General features: G+C 43.2%; 1 long non-coding RNA gene across 2 annotated transcripts; it reads right to left on the reverse strand.

Annotated features, from left to right (window-relative positions):
- Window positions 1–1,040: 1,040 nt before the first annotated feature.
- Window positions 1,041–12,916, reverse strand: LOC147205795 (uncharacterized). 2 transcript variants are annotated; one of them, XR_015100810.1, is made up of 7 exons: window positions 12,816–12,916; window positions 12,560–12,605; window positions 8,196–8,318; window positions 7,444–7,488; window positions 2,913–3,028; window positions 2,526–2,616; window positions 1,041–1,351 (listed from the first exon to the last, which is right to left on the reverse strand). It is a non-coding gene; the product is annotated as an uncharacterized LOC147205795 (long non-coding RNA). The 2 variants fall into 2 exon arrangements; XR_015100809.1 differs by lacking the exons at window positions 12,560–12,605; window positions 12,816–12,916 and having other exon boundaries at window positions 8,196–11,303.
- Window positions 12,917–13,325: the final 409 nt, after the last annotated feature.

Raw genomic sequence — 13,325 nt, forward strand, 5'->3', positions numbered from 1 at the left:
TTGCAACACACCTGATTCAAATGAACAGGTTCAATGTCAGGCTTGCGCAGAGCTTGCTGATGATCAGATCATTTGAATCAGGTGTGTTGCAACAGGGAGACTTGGAAAACATGCAGGGCAGCGGCCCTCCAGGACCTGAGTTTGACACCTATGCCCTAGACTATTCATTCAGTTAAATAGTTATGGCTTCTAAATCTGTTTGTTTGTTTTGTGAATGCATCAGGTTGTGATCATTAAAGCATTGGTAAAAGCACCGCAGCATATTAGGCAAAACTTGCAAACCATTGCAATTAAAATAGAAAAAAAAAAATATATATATATATATATACTGTATATATATATATATATATTTTTTTTTTAATTGGCCAGTTAGTTTGGTTTTGGAAGTTATCTATGATAAAAACCAAAACCACAAATATGTAGGGGATGGAGAAAATTACCGCAAATACACATCCATCCATCCATTTTCTGATCCGCTTATTCTCACAAGGGTCGCGGACTGTGCTGGAGCCTATCTCAGCTGTCTTCGGGCAGTAGGTGGGGGACACTCTGAATTGGTTGCCAGCCAATCACAGGACTCACAGAGACGACCAACCATCCGCGCTCACACTCACACTCACACATTGGGACAATTTTGAGTGTTCCATCAACCTGCCACGCATATTTTTTGGAATGTGGGTGAAAACCCACGCAGGCACAGGGAAAACATGCGAACTTCACGCACAAAGGCTGGTGCCGAAATCGAACCCTGCACCTCTGCACTCTGAGGCCGACGTGCTAAACAGTCAACCGCAAATGTTGTTTGTATAATTATTATTATTATTTTTTTTTTGCCCATACAGTAAATCATACTCCATCGTCGGTTTGTCGTGTCACTGTTGCAAGGATTTTTTTTTTATTGTATAGTTAGTGACTCTTATTTTGTTCTAAATCTTGTCTCTTCTGGGTGTGATTTTAACCTTGACCACTAGACGGTAAACAACTCAGGGACAGTGCGAATTTGAAAGAAAAAGAGGATGAACGACATGAGGACCAGGATGTCGTCCGCACAACTTCATTTTATCATTTATTGAACAAGAGGAAAGCTGCTTTGAAACAGAAAGCGATGGCAATAGATCGACTTTATAGTGCACATTTTTGGGCATGATTGATGTGTGTTGTGAGAGGATATGTAAACGGTGTTCGTTTGGATAAACTGTTGTTTACATTACCGTTAACATAGAGAGATTGCCACACTGTTACACAGTACTGTCCAATATTTTTGTGTTCTCCATTGCTCTTGAGTTGGTATTATTCGTGTGATGAAAGACTTTGTCCGGAATGGAACTTCCACGATGCAGGGGGGAGATTACTGTAATGGGGAACAGGTTTCCAAAGAGGTAAGCAAATGGCTCAATCGGAGAATGCTGAACAACAAATATACAGGGGTCCACAAAGCCTTCTAGCGAACTGTTTCTTGACGCGCATCATTTTCTGACAGTTGAAATATGAAAGCACATTTCTATCTTCAACCCTTGGACGTGTCTTTTCAAAAGGTGAAAGAAAAGCTCTCTCACTGAGGGGAAGAAGAGAGAAAACAAGTGGACCTTCCACCTCTCGCTAGAGGAGCATCGTGTGCACGGCAGCGTGAGGCGAGGGCTCGCCACGGCGGAGGGGGTGTGGGGGGTGGAAGGTGAGTGAAGTCAAACACAGCGGGTAGGGTGCAGAATGGCCCCGTGTTGCTTGAGGCAAAGAAAGGTGAGACGGGGGGCGAGTAGAGCTCCCGAGAGGCCATCTTATGAAGCGGGAGAGAAAGTAACATCAAATGCCAGAAGGGGAGGGGAAGGAAGACAAGGAGGCTTTCTTTGGAATAGTGGTGGATTTAGCGAGACGTGCGAGAAATGGGGGGAGTGACAGTGAGAGAAAAGAAAGGTGCTATATGAGGACTGCAGCTGAGACATCTGGAGATGCTGAAAGGAAGACAGAGAGGAAGAGGAAGTGGGAGAGGAAAAAAAAAGAAAGCACCAGGGAAGAATGGCAATACATTCTCACAGACTCCTCTGGGCTGCGCCCCATAACCCACCAACAGGCTCTTGTCAATATGGATTTACGAGGCTACTTGGACCGAACAGCTGACTGAACACGAGGGGAAGAGGGCCTTCTGTCAAAATTCATTTTCTTGTAAATACTGTAAGGGGAAATCAGACGTGAAGACGATCAGTTTTGTGTGCATGCGCTTGACTGATTTCACCTCACTTGTGCCATCCAGCCTTATAGTGAGAACTCCCTCTCGAGATTTTGTGCATTTCTCTAATGATCTCCAACGCAAACTTACAGAGCGTCATTCTAATATTGCAACAGCAAATGTCCAACACTGTATGCTGTCCCTCTAACCCGGGGGTCGGCAACCCGCGGCTCCTTGGAGCTTTTTCAAAAATGTTTGAAAATGGAAAAAGATGTGGGGGGGGGGGATTCCATTTTTGGTTTTCATATGGTTTCTGTAGGAGGACAAACATGACACAAAATCGCCATTAAGTACAAATTACCATCGGTAATGGGTCGATCGCGGGAGGATGGGTGATCGAAAAGTAGATCTTCCGTCAAAAAAGGTTGGGCACCCCTTCTCTACAGGATGCACTGCAAGGGAAAAAAAAACATCTAATCGTGAAGGCTCATTGTGTATTTGTTGCCAATTTAGTCATTTTGATAGTAGGCTAATTTAGCGAATATAGATACATATAGCTACGTAAAACATGTGTTGCCTTCATAGTAAGGCTTTTAATTTTTGTGGCTCCAGACATATTTGTTTTTTGTTTTCTTGGTCCAAAATGACTCTTGCCGACCCATGCGCTAACCTGTGCGGCGGTAGGCTAGCTATTCTGCTGATTTCGGTCGTAAATGTATCAACACAAAATGAATGCATTGAAACTCACATGACCACTCAGCCAATCAAATCGTTTCTTCAGAGAATCTTTGTGACTGGAGCAGTGGTTCTTAATCTTGCTGGACGTACCGAACCCAACCAGTTCATATGCACGTTCACCAAACCCTGCATTAGTGAAAAATAAAAATGTGATTTTTTTACAAATTCAAGACATTAAAAAAAAAAAAAAACACATTTAATTTTTTTAAATTGTAAGATGTGAAAAACTGGATAGCACCAGGGCCGGATATGGTCCACACCTACTGGCGAAAGAAACTCACAACACTCCATGAGTGCCGAGCAGCACAAATGAACCAGTTGTTGAGGAATGGGACTCACCCAGGTTGGCTAACCAAAGGGCAAACGATCCTGATCATGAAGGATCCTTCAAAGGGTGCAGTCCCATCCAACTATTGGCCAATAACCTGTCTCTCCACATCATGGAAGCTCATGTCAGGCATCATTGCGGCGAAGATAAGTGGACACATGGATCAATACATGAGCGAAGCACAGAAGGGCATTGGTAGAGATACCAGAGGAGCCAAACATCAGCTCCTGGTTGACAGAACAGTCGCACAAGACTGCAGGTCCCGACGTACCAACCTGTGCACAGCCTGGATTGATTACTAGAAAGCCTATGACTCGATGCCACATTCATGGATCACTGAATGCTTGGAGTTGTATAAGGTGAACAGGACCCTAAGAGCCTTCGTTGCGAACTCGATGAGGATGTGGAAAACCACACTTGAAGCCAATGGCAAGCCACTTACCCAAGTGTCCATCAAATGTGGCATATACCAAGGTGATGCACTCCCCCCACTGCTGTTCTGCATAGGACTGAACCCCCTGAGCCAAGTAATTGCCAAGACTGGCTATGGATACCGCCTCAGAAATGGAGCTACGATCAGTCACCTCCTCTACATGGATGACATAAAGCTGTATGCTAAGAGCGAAAGGGACATAGACTCCCTGATCCACACAACCAGGATCGACAGCAGTGACATCTGGATGTCATTCGGGCCTGAGAAATGCAATCGGCTGGTGGCTAAGAGAGGTAAAGTAGTCCGCACCGAAGGGGTCTCACTCCCTGAAGGAACAATAGCAGACATTGAGGACAGCGACAGGTACCTTGGTATACCACAAGCCAATGGCAACCTCGAAATGGCAACAAGGAAAGCGGCGACGGCCAAAACCTCCAGCAGGTGAGGCAAGTCCTAAGAAGCCAGCTCAATGGCAAGAATAAGACCCGGGCAATAAACAGCTATGCCCTGCCAGTGATCAGATACCCTGCAGAAATAATAAGGTGGCCAAAGAGAGAGATTCAGATCACGGATGTTAAGTCCGTAAGGCTCCGAACCATGCATGGAGGGTTCCATCCCAAATTGAGCACCCTGAGACTGTACTCAAGTCATAAGGAAGGAGGCCGGGGACGAGTGAGTGTGAGAGCCACTGTCCAGGATGAAATATCCAAGCTCCATGAATACATCAAGTACAATGCTCCAATGGATGACGTACTCAGAGAATGTCTCAGACAATGGGGAACAGAGGATAAGGTGCTGGAAGAGGGACCATCATGGGAGGACAAGCCCCTACACGGGATGTCCCACCGGACCATAACTGAAGTGGCTGATCTCAAGAAGTCCTATCAGTGGCTAGAGAGGGCTGGCCTGAAGGACATGCCAGAAGCACTCATCCTGGCTGCTCACGAGCAGGCCCTGAGCAACAGAGCCATTGAGGCCCAGATATACCACACCAGACAAGACCCAACGTGTAGGTTGTGCAAAGAGGCACCTGAGACGATCCAACACATAACTGCAGGGTGTAAGATGCTGGAACGCCATAACCAGGTGGCTGGCATAGTCTACCGAAACATCTGTGCGGAGTATGGACTGGAAATCCCAAGGTCAAAATGGGAAACACCTCCAAAGGTGGTGGAAAATGACCGAGCGAAGATCCTGTGGGACTTCCAGATACAAACTGACAAGATGGTTAATGGCGAACCAACCAGATATCGTGATCATAGATAAAGGGCAGAGGAAAGCCGTTGTAGTGGATGTAGCGGTCCCAAGTGATGGAAACATCAGAAAGAAGGAACACGAGAAACTAGAGAAATACCAAGGGCTCAGAGAGGAGCTGGAGAGAGCCTGGAAGGTAAAGCCGACAGTCGTGCCTGTGGTGGTCAGAGCACTCGGGGCATTGACCCCCAAACTGGATGAATGGTTGCAATAGATCCCAGGAACAACATCGGACATCTCAGTCCAGAAAACCCTCAAGCTGCCTGGCCTCTGGTAGAGGACCCGAGCTGAATGGTGGACGGACACCACCCAAGGGGTGAGATGAGGATTTTATATCTATGTGTATATATCCATCCATCCATTTTCCGAGTCGCTTAATCCTCACTAGGGTTGCGGGGGGTGCTGGAGCCTATCCCAGCCGTCTTCGGGCAGTAGGCGGGGGACACCCTGAACCGGTTGCCAGCCAATCGCAGGGCACACAGAGACGAACAACCATGCGCGCTCACACTCACACCTAGGGACAATTTAATGTATATATATATATATATATACCTCGGTTTTCGAACGACTCTGTTCTCAACCAAAAATGTAAAAAAATGTTATGCCTCGGATTACGACTGAAAATCGGTTCTCGACCTCACTGAGCGCACTTGAATGCGCCACTCGACACTCTCGACTTTTTACATGACGAAATGACGCTTCCTCGAGTAGACAAAGAAGTGACGCATCCATTGTGAGCAGACGTGTTCAACAAAGTTTTTTCTTTTTTAAGATCGTCCATTGTGAGCAGACATGTTCAATAAAGATTCCAAAAAAAAAAAAGCAGACGTGTTTGTTGAGGTCTACGCAAATTGGACTGTTATTTCTGCATGGCACCAAAGGAAGCAAGTGGAAGTAGTAAAGCTGGTGAAAAAAGAGGAAAATAGTGTGCAAAACTATTGAACTTAAGAAAGATTTGATAGTACAATATGAATCAGGTGTGCGTGTGTCGGTGTTGGCTCAGGAGTTCGGCATGCCAAAATCAGCAGCATCCTAAAAAAGAAAGACCATCTTAATGTCAGTGATGTGGCTGAAGGATCTCGTGTGTTTAGCAAACAAAGGCCACAAATATCAGAGGAAGTGGAGAAACCTTTGCTTATTTTTATAAATGAGAAACAGTGAGCAGGGAACAGTCTGAGCCAAGATACGATTTGTGGCAAAACAAGACAATTGTATAGAGATTTGATTAAAAAAAAGAATCCTAGCATTGCTCCAGAAGGGTTTGATTTTAAAGCAAGCAGAGGATGGTTCGAAAAGTTGAGGAAAAGAAGTGATTCGTCATGGGGAGGCAGCCAGTTCAGACAAGGAAGCTGCTGAAAAGTTTAAAGTTGAGTTTGAAAATCTCATCAAGGCTGAGGAATGTCTTCCCCAGCAAACTTAACGAGACTGGACTGGTGTGGATAAAGCAGTTCAGAAAATGGATGGAGGGATGCTACCTCATACCGTAGTGTAGGGTTGCAGAGAGAGCGTCCAAGGTTACAGCCATTACTTTTGGGTTTATAAATTCAAGGTGTAAAAGAATGCAATCTACAATTGTCACGATGAGAGAGAGATGTTACTTCAATTTTTATGTTACAATGGCAATGTTTGTTAAAATTGGTAAAAATAAAACATACAAAATGTTTGTAGTTTGTTTGTAGAGTATTTTACATATTACCTGCTCTCTTATTACATGTGTATACAGTTTATGATGTAAAATGGTTTAAAAATGCTTTTAAAAAAGTTGACACATTAATTTTTTACATTAATTATAATGGAGAACATGGTTTTGGTTTTCGAACAGCCTTCTGGAACGGATTCTGGTCGAAAACCGAGGTTTGACTGTATTTAAATATATATTATATATTAAATATATATACACACACACACACATATATATACATATATATATATATATATATACACACACACACACACGCACACACACGTATGAGGATTATTCAGTCATAAAACAAATACAATTCATACAAAATAAGGAGAAAAATGTTGCAGTGGCTCAAAGCAAGTTGCCTTTATCCCTAAGTTCAAACTGTAAGGGACAAAGAGACAATATTTTTGCATGCCTGCTGCTTTTCACCACTGGTGACAAGCACCTCCGTTATATTTGCAACAAAGGTTCCTAGCAACCGTTGTCGAGGAAAAACATCATGGAGATGAACACCTGTTTGATCTGCCGCGACCCTCTGTGATAAGTGACCCCAGTAACCATGCCGACCGCAATATGGGATGGATACATAGGGCACTATTGACAGGATTGGAAGATAACACAAACACACACACACACACACATACACAAGGTTGGACATGCTTCAGACCTGCGGGCGCATACTCACACATGAATAAAATTGCAAAAAATGTGTGACATTCATAGAAAATAAAACTGCAATGCATTCACACTGGCAAGCTCCACTGTAGTTTGAGAAGGAACGCAATACCGTGTGGGGGAGAAGGAGGCACCAGATGGTGAACATGCTGAGAGTTACTCACAGCGAGCAGGTGGACGGCAAAGTCGCAGTGGAAGTCAGCCGTGACCTGTGAGTGGCAAAATTAGAGTTGTGGTTACTCATAAAAAGACGTAACGTTATCTCAAGAAATTGTTAGTTCTGTCTCAAACTAATTAAGGTAAAGTTCATTTTCAATTCAGTGCAATGTTTCCTGTTTGTATTTGTGCAAGAGTCATTAGATCACATTCAGCTTGGATAAATCCTCACACATACACTACCTTTGGGTTTCTAAAATGTCGTCACAGCGTAATGGGAATATTATCTCCTATCAAAAATGAACATCACCAACCCTCTAAATCACACTTTTTGTCTTGAGAATTTATTTGTATTTTTTATTTTTTTTTGCAATGTATATTATGTATAATCTAAATTGAGCATAGGTGTGAAGGTACATCCTAAAAAATAATGCTGAGGAGTTTGCAAGTGGCATTCAAGAACCTCAACTGTGAAGGTGTTGTGTGTGCAGTTCAGTGTAGAACAGCACTGCACACTATTGAGAGGTGTTTTTGACAAGTAATGGAAAAATTTGAAACTCCTCCGGGTATAATGTGCTGATATTGTAGATACTGGATTGAATTAAATGAGACAACATCACCCCAATGTAACCATGAAATCATAAAAAATATATGTATCATAAACAACGCCTATATGTTGGAAAGACGATAACCATATTTTCAACATACAGACGGTTAAAACAATAGACATTGCTTTTTACTTCCAAATCCCCGTGATTACCATTAGGAAGCGTGTTGCTATCCACCCCCCTCTTCTTCAATTCCGCCTTTCTTCTGTCTCATCCGCAGGTGACCCTTCTCCATCCAAAGGCCCCGGCCGGCTAACCCCCCTGAGCCTTCACATCTACTTTCAATAAGGCCACATCAAACAATGGGTTAAAGTTGCCCTTCAAACAGGTGAGGGAAAGGGAACCAACGTGATGAATGAGAAAGAGTAAAGAGAGGAGACAAAAGGTGAAGATGCGGCGGATGGGATGGGAGGTCATGGGGAAGGGAGAGGCCAGTGGGGGGTGGGATGCCAAGAAATATTACATATTTTCCTCAGATTTATACAGCAAAGGTTAAATTGTATTGCATTAAAATGTGCATGTTGATCTCTGGGAACTTTGCATTGGGGCAAGAGGCAGTGCCAATACTATTCCCATCAATACAGATTACGGCAGCGATCGCAATATTATTGTGTAGAAATAAACTTGGATCACGATCCTTGGGCTGGCCGCACATCGAGCGACGTGGCTGAACCCGACTGAACTGCCGCGTTGTGTGCGCGGTTCTGCGACTACTTTTCATGAGTGAGAGAGAGTACATGAGAGCTTACACAACAAAACTTTAATTCCTCTGTTCCTCGGTAAACACCACATCAAGCACATCTGCTCAAAGCAGTGTATTTTATTACACACACACACACACACACACACACGCACACACACACACACACACACACATATATATATATATATATATACTGTATATATATATATATGTGCGCTAAAAATATACATATATAGGGAACACTTGGAGTTACATTGTGCAGTTTCAGTGTTCCATTTATAATTTGGTCGTATAGATAGATAGATAGATAGATAGAAATTAAGTATATTTATAATTTCATTTGTGGACGAAAAGTTAAAATGCCAAGGGTGGAGAGTCTCAGTTGTGGAAATGCACGATTTCAGTCAATGATTGATTGAAGTGGATAACCTTTCCATTATCCTCACTCTGACTTTGTTCTCAACCATTTCCACTGTTTGTGCAAATATACTCCATCTACAGTAGCAGCCACGTCAGTCGGCTCTTCCTTGACCTGTGTGCCAAGTCGTCAAAGAATTAGAGGTGCAAATATTAATCTATGAATCCATAAGTAATTTGTTATCACATGAATACATAATTGTTTTCATAATTGATGAATTGTTTTAATTTAAAATTGTCCAAAGTATTTCAGCGTCTCTGCAGTAAATATTGAATTTCTGTAGTCCTCCATGAAAGTGGACTGATTATCTTTGTGTTGAAAGAAAAAAGCATTTGCTTTTACTTTGGAAAATAATGACTGGAATGAGCGCTCCCCAAACAATAAAGAAAAAAAAATATGTTGTGTTATTTTATCCGAATTTTCCCTCTTAATTGTTGTTGTCTGAATACCAACGTTATAATCAGGACTTACAAAAGTGTCATATTATTTTTTTGTACAGCGTCAATTTGATCTGCGCAAAGCATTCATACAAGAACACTTTGTTTACACCGGCATACAAAATGGTTTTTGAAGTCGCGTTGTTTAAAAAAAAAAGATGCGATAATAACTTTGGCGGGAAGGCAAAGTAGAAGAGCTTTCATCCTGTTCCTGCCTTAGCTGCGCTGGCCCTTCAGCAAACGGCAGATGAGAATGGAGGGAGCAACTGGTTGCAGGCGGGCAGGCGGCAACACCAAGTGCGGGGTGAGGACAAGGGACAGCAGAAAGTTCAGTGAGTGTGTGTGTGTGTGTGTGTATGTGTGTGTGTGTGTGTGTGTGTGTGTGTGTGTGTGTGTGTGTGTGTGTATACACGTGCGCGCGCACGCTTACTGTTGGCAGCATCCCCCACCAGCACTGTCACAGCCACACGCTCGGCTTCTTCTTCTGCGGCTGATTGTGATTGTTGTTCAAACAAGGCCGACAGCTGCCACAAACATCTCGGCCTCGGCGTGGAGCAAATCTCGCATGCTCACTTCACGTGCACGCACACGCAAACACAAGCGAGGGTGCGAACGTGTCACTCTTTGCTGTCACACTTTATGGCACCCTGTTATCTTTTTGTTCTGTTTCTCGGTCTCCCTGATAAGACGGCGGCCGCTGTGATTGCCCTCTGCTCTCCCGTAAGTATGACAGCTCAATCATTCCTCAAATCAACATGTTCCCTCATCGCAATTGAATAAGAAATATATGTGTGTGTTCTACGCTGGCTGAGAGATTGCGAGACGCTGGTCAAACCTCTTCCACCACCAATAGACTGACTGGCCACAGACCGAGAATTGCTTCTGATATTGAGACATGCATAATGAGACCGTGCAGTTTTACATGTCCTGCAACCACAACAGTAAACATATTCCTCAATTATTGCAATTACTATTCATTAAAGGCCCAAGCAAGTTTACTTTGTTTACTGCAGCTCTTATATTGGCTATCGTTATATTGTATGGCCTACTTTCCCCAAAAAAACTATTTCGATTCTTAAAATGACTGTTGGCTACATGATTAAAATTAATTGGCAGCAATTAAATTGACTTTCGACTGTGCAAAAAGGGTTTAATGTGGATGTCGCTAAAGAAAAATTAAAATCATGTCACCATAAACCAAATACATTTGAGCCCAGTTGTGACGCCTGTGGTTTTTCCTGACGCCTCACCAAGCAATCAATTAATCATGGAAAATAATCTGCAGATTAATCTGTAATAACCATCACCTGCAGCGTTAATCGCTTTTTCATTCTCGCGTTCACATTTGCTCCCTCCAGTGTGCTATCTTTACAGGCTGCACCCTTTCTAATCAGTATGCCGTGCATCTGCAAGCACAAACACAACAATTTCACTAAATAGCAGCAATTGCTCCAGCATGCCCAAAAAGGGTGTTTAGAAAAAAAAAATCTGAAAAGAAAAGAAAATCTAGCACTGTTAAAGTTTCTTAAAAAAAGTATTATTTCAAGCAAACTTCTCACACTGATAATGACTCAGGAAATGAAAGAAAGTCGAGTAGGTATAACATTTAGATTGAACTAGAATGATTTATATATATATACAGTATATACAGTATATCTTGTCAAAAATGAAGGCTTTTGCTACCTCTCTCCTCTCCTTTGCTTTCTCTCCTGCAGTCCCCCCCCCCCCCCCCCATTATTTCTGTCCACCACAGCAGTTGTACATTATGGAATGGTAACCAGGCAGCATCTAATTGCAATAATTGGAAGAATGTACTGCATGGCCTGTTTGAACACCTGTTAGCACAGAATGTCTGTCAGGGTTGCGCATTGTAGGTGCTGTGTCACACCATTAGGTGCATGCATACATGTGTGTGTGTGTGTGTGTGTGTGTGGTGGGGGGATACGGTACGCCGTATATGCAGTACAGATGTGCTTTTCATGGCCTATTCAAACCTCACAATGGTGCCCATGCACATGTTGACACTGTTTGGGGGTTAATATTATTATGTAGATAGGAACAAGTGTCACAGCACAAGCTTCCATTTTAACACAGCTGACCCTTCCAGAAGGTGACAGCCGGTCACTGACACATCCCCAGTTGGTATTCACTCCCACTGATTTGGGTCTGTGACAAAATAAATAATATGCATGGTACATCTTCACACCTCTCAAGCTGTCATCACTAGCCTGCAATCACTTCAAGTCTTCATATCGACTACCACATACCCACTGTGCACTATGAATGAGTTGCTTTGGCAGTATAAGCTGTCAGTGTGTTTTGAAAATCAAGTGCATTTTGTTTACGTTCACTCTTGTTCCTGTGAGACATCTGGCCAGATGTAAGGAGCTGTTCTCCTCAGCGGTGCTGAAATGTCAATTTATACACTCATCCAGTCTACTGGGTAAACATGCACCGCCCCGTCTGACGTTCATAAACGCTGTCATTTCATCACGGCGTTCAAGACTAAAATAAAGATTCTTTTTAGTGTTTCCAGCAGGGTTCAATCACAACGATTACACGCTTAGCTGAGATTCATTACAGTTATAGTCACACAGCATGCTCCTCCTGCACACAGGTTCTTTCAGTCAGATTTTTGTTTATCTATTGATTTTAAAACAGGGTTGCAACGTTATTATTTCAAAAATAAAGGAATGGTAATAATAATAAAATATTGAGCGGGTGTCATTTGACCCCAGGGTGACCAAAAAGGCTGCTGCTAATCCATTGCAGGTCACCAGCAGGTTGCACTCTGCTTGGGTCTCCAGGCGAGCTTTCCTCCAATCTAATCACTCTGCTGCCATAATTGCTAATTGAGGTGCCCACCATTAGCGAGATCAATACTGCCTGTAAGTACCATTGCGACGTAAGTGTCACGCGCATGCATGCATGTGCAGTGCGCAGTCCAGCTTCAAATACCTGTTGATATCGCCGTAGGTGGAGCGCCTCCTCGTCTTCATCACATCTAAACCGAGGGACACAACAAGAAACTGCAGTCAAAGAAAGACAAACAGAATAAATGCCATCGTATATTACCCACATGACTATAGCTATACATGAATAGTGTTGTTTTGTTTCTTTTCAAACAAGCACCCGTTTGCTTGTTAACCTCTTTTCTCTTTCTCCGCGTTTGTTTCCCGAGGCGCTTACACGTCAAATGCGCTTTAAATCTCACCTCTTGACTGCCAGCCCAAAGGCTGTCGCAGTCTCCCCGCTGGGCCTCGATGGAGCGACGAAGAGCCGTCAGCAGACCAACCAGCGAACCATGCCCGCTCCTTTAAAAAGCTTCCGCCGCTCCAATGGGAGGTCTGTCGGCTTCAGCGGGACCTGACGTCACTGTCAAAGCCACGTCCTGCCCCCCCCCCCCTCCCAGCACCAACCCGCAAGCCATTCGATTTGAAATATCAGACAAATTATCTTGGTATTATTATCTCAAGAAAAAGGGCGACGAGGCGTTCAAAGAGAGGAGCAAAAAACAGGATTTCTTTTTGACAGGTCGATTTTTAAAGGTCTTTTTTTAAATTGAGATATGCGATCAATATGATATCAAAAACAACAGTTTGTTCACCACACGTGCTGCATTTTCATCATGTCTACTGTTGAAGATGTGATATAAATCAGTTTTCCCCCAACCTTTATTGCACCAAAGCACATACTACATTACATTCACAATCATACTTAGGGA

The sequence above is a fragment of the Hippocampus guttulatus genome, chromosome 4 (assembly GCF_054856545.1).
Source record: "Hippocampus guttulatus isolate MCC_2025c chromosome 4, RoL_Hgut_1.0, whole genome shotgun sequence".
NCBI classification, from domain to species: Eukaryota; Metazoa; Chordata; class Actinopteri; order Syngnathiformes; family Syngnathidae; genus Hippocampus; species Hippocampus guttulatus.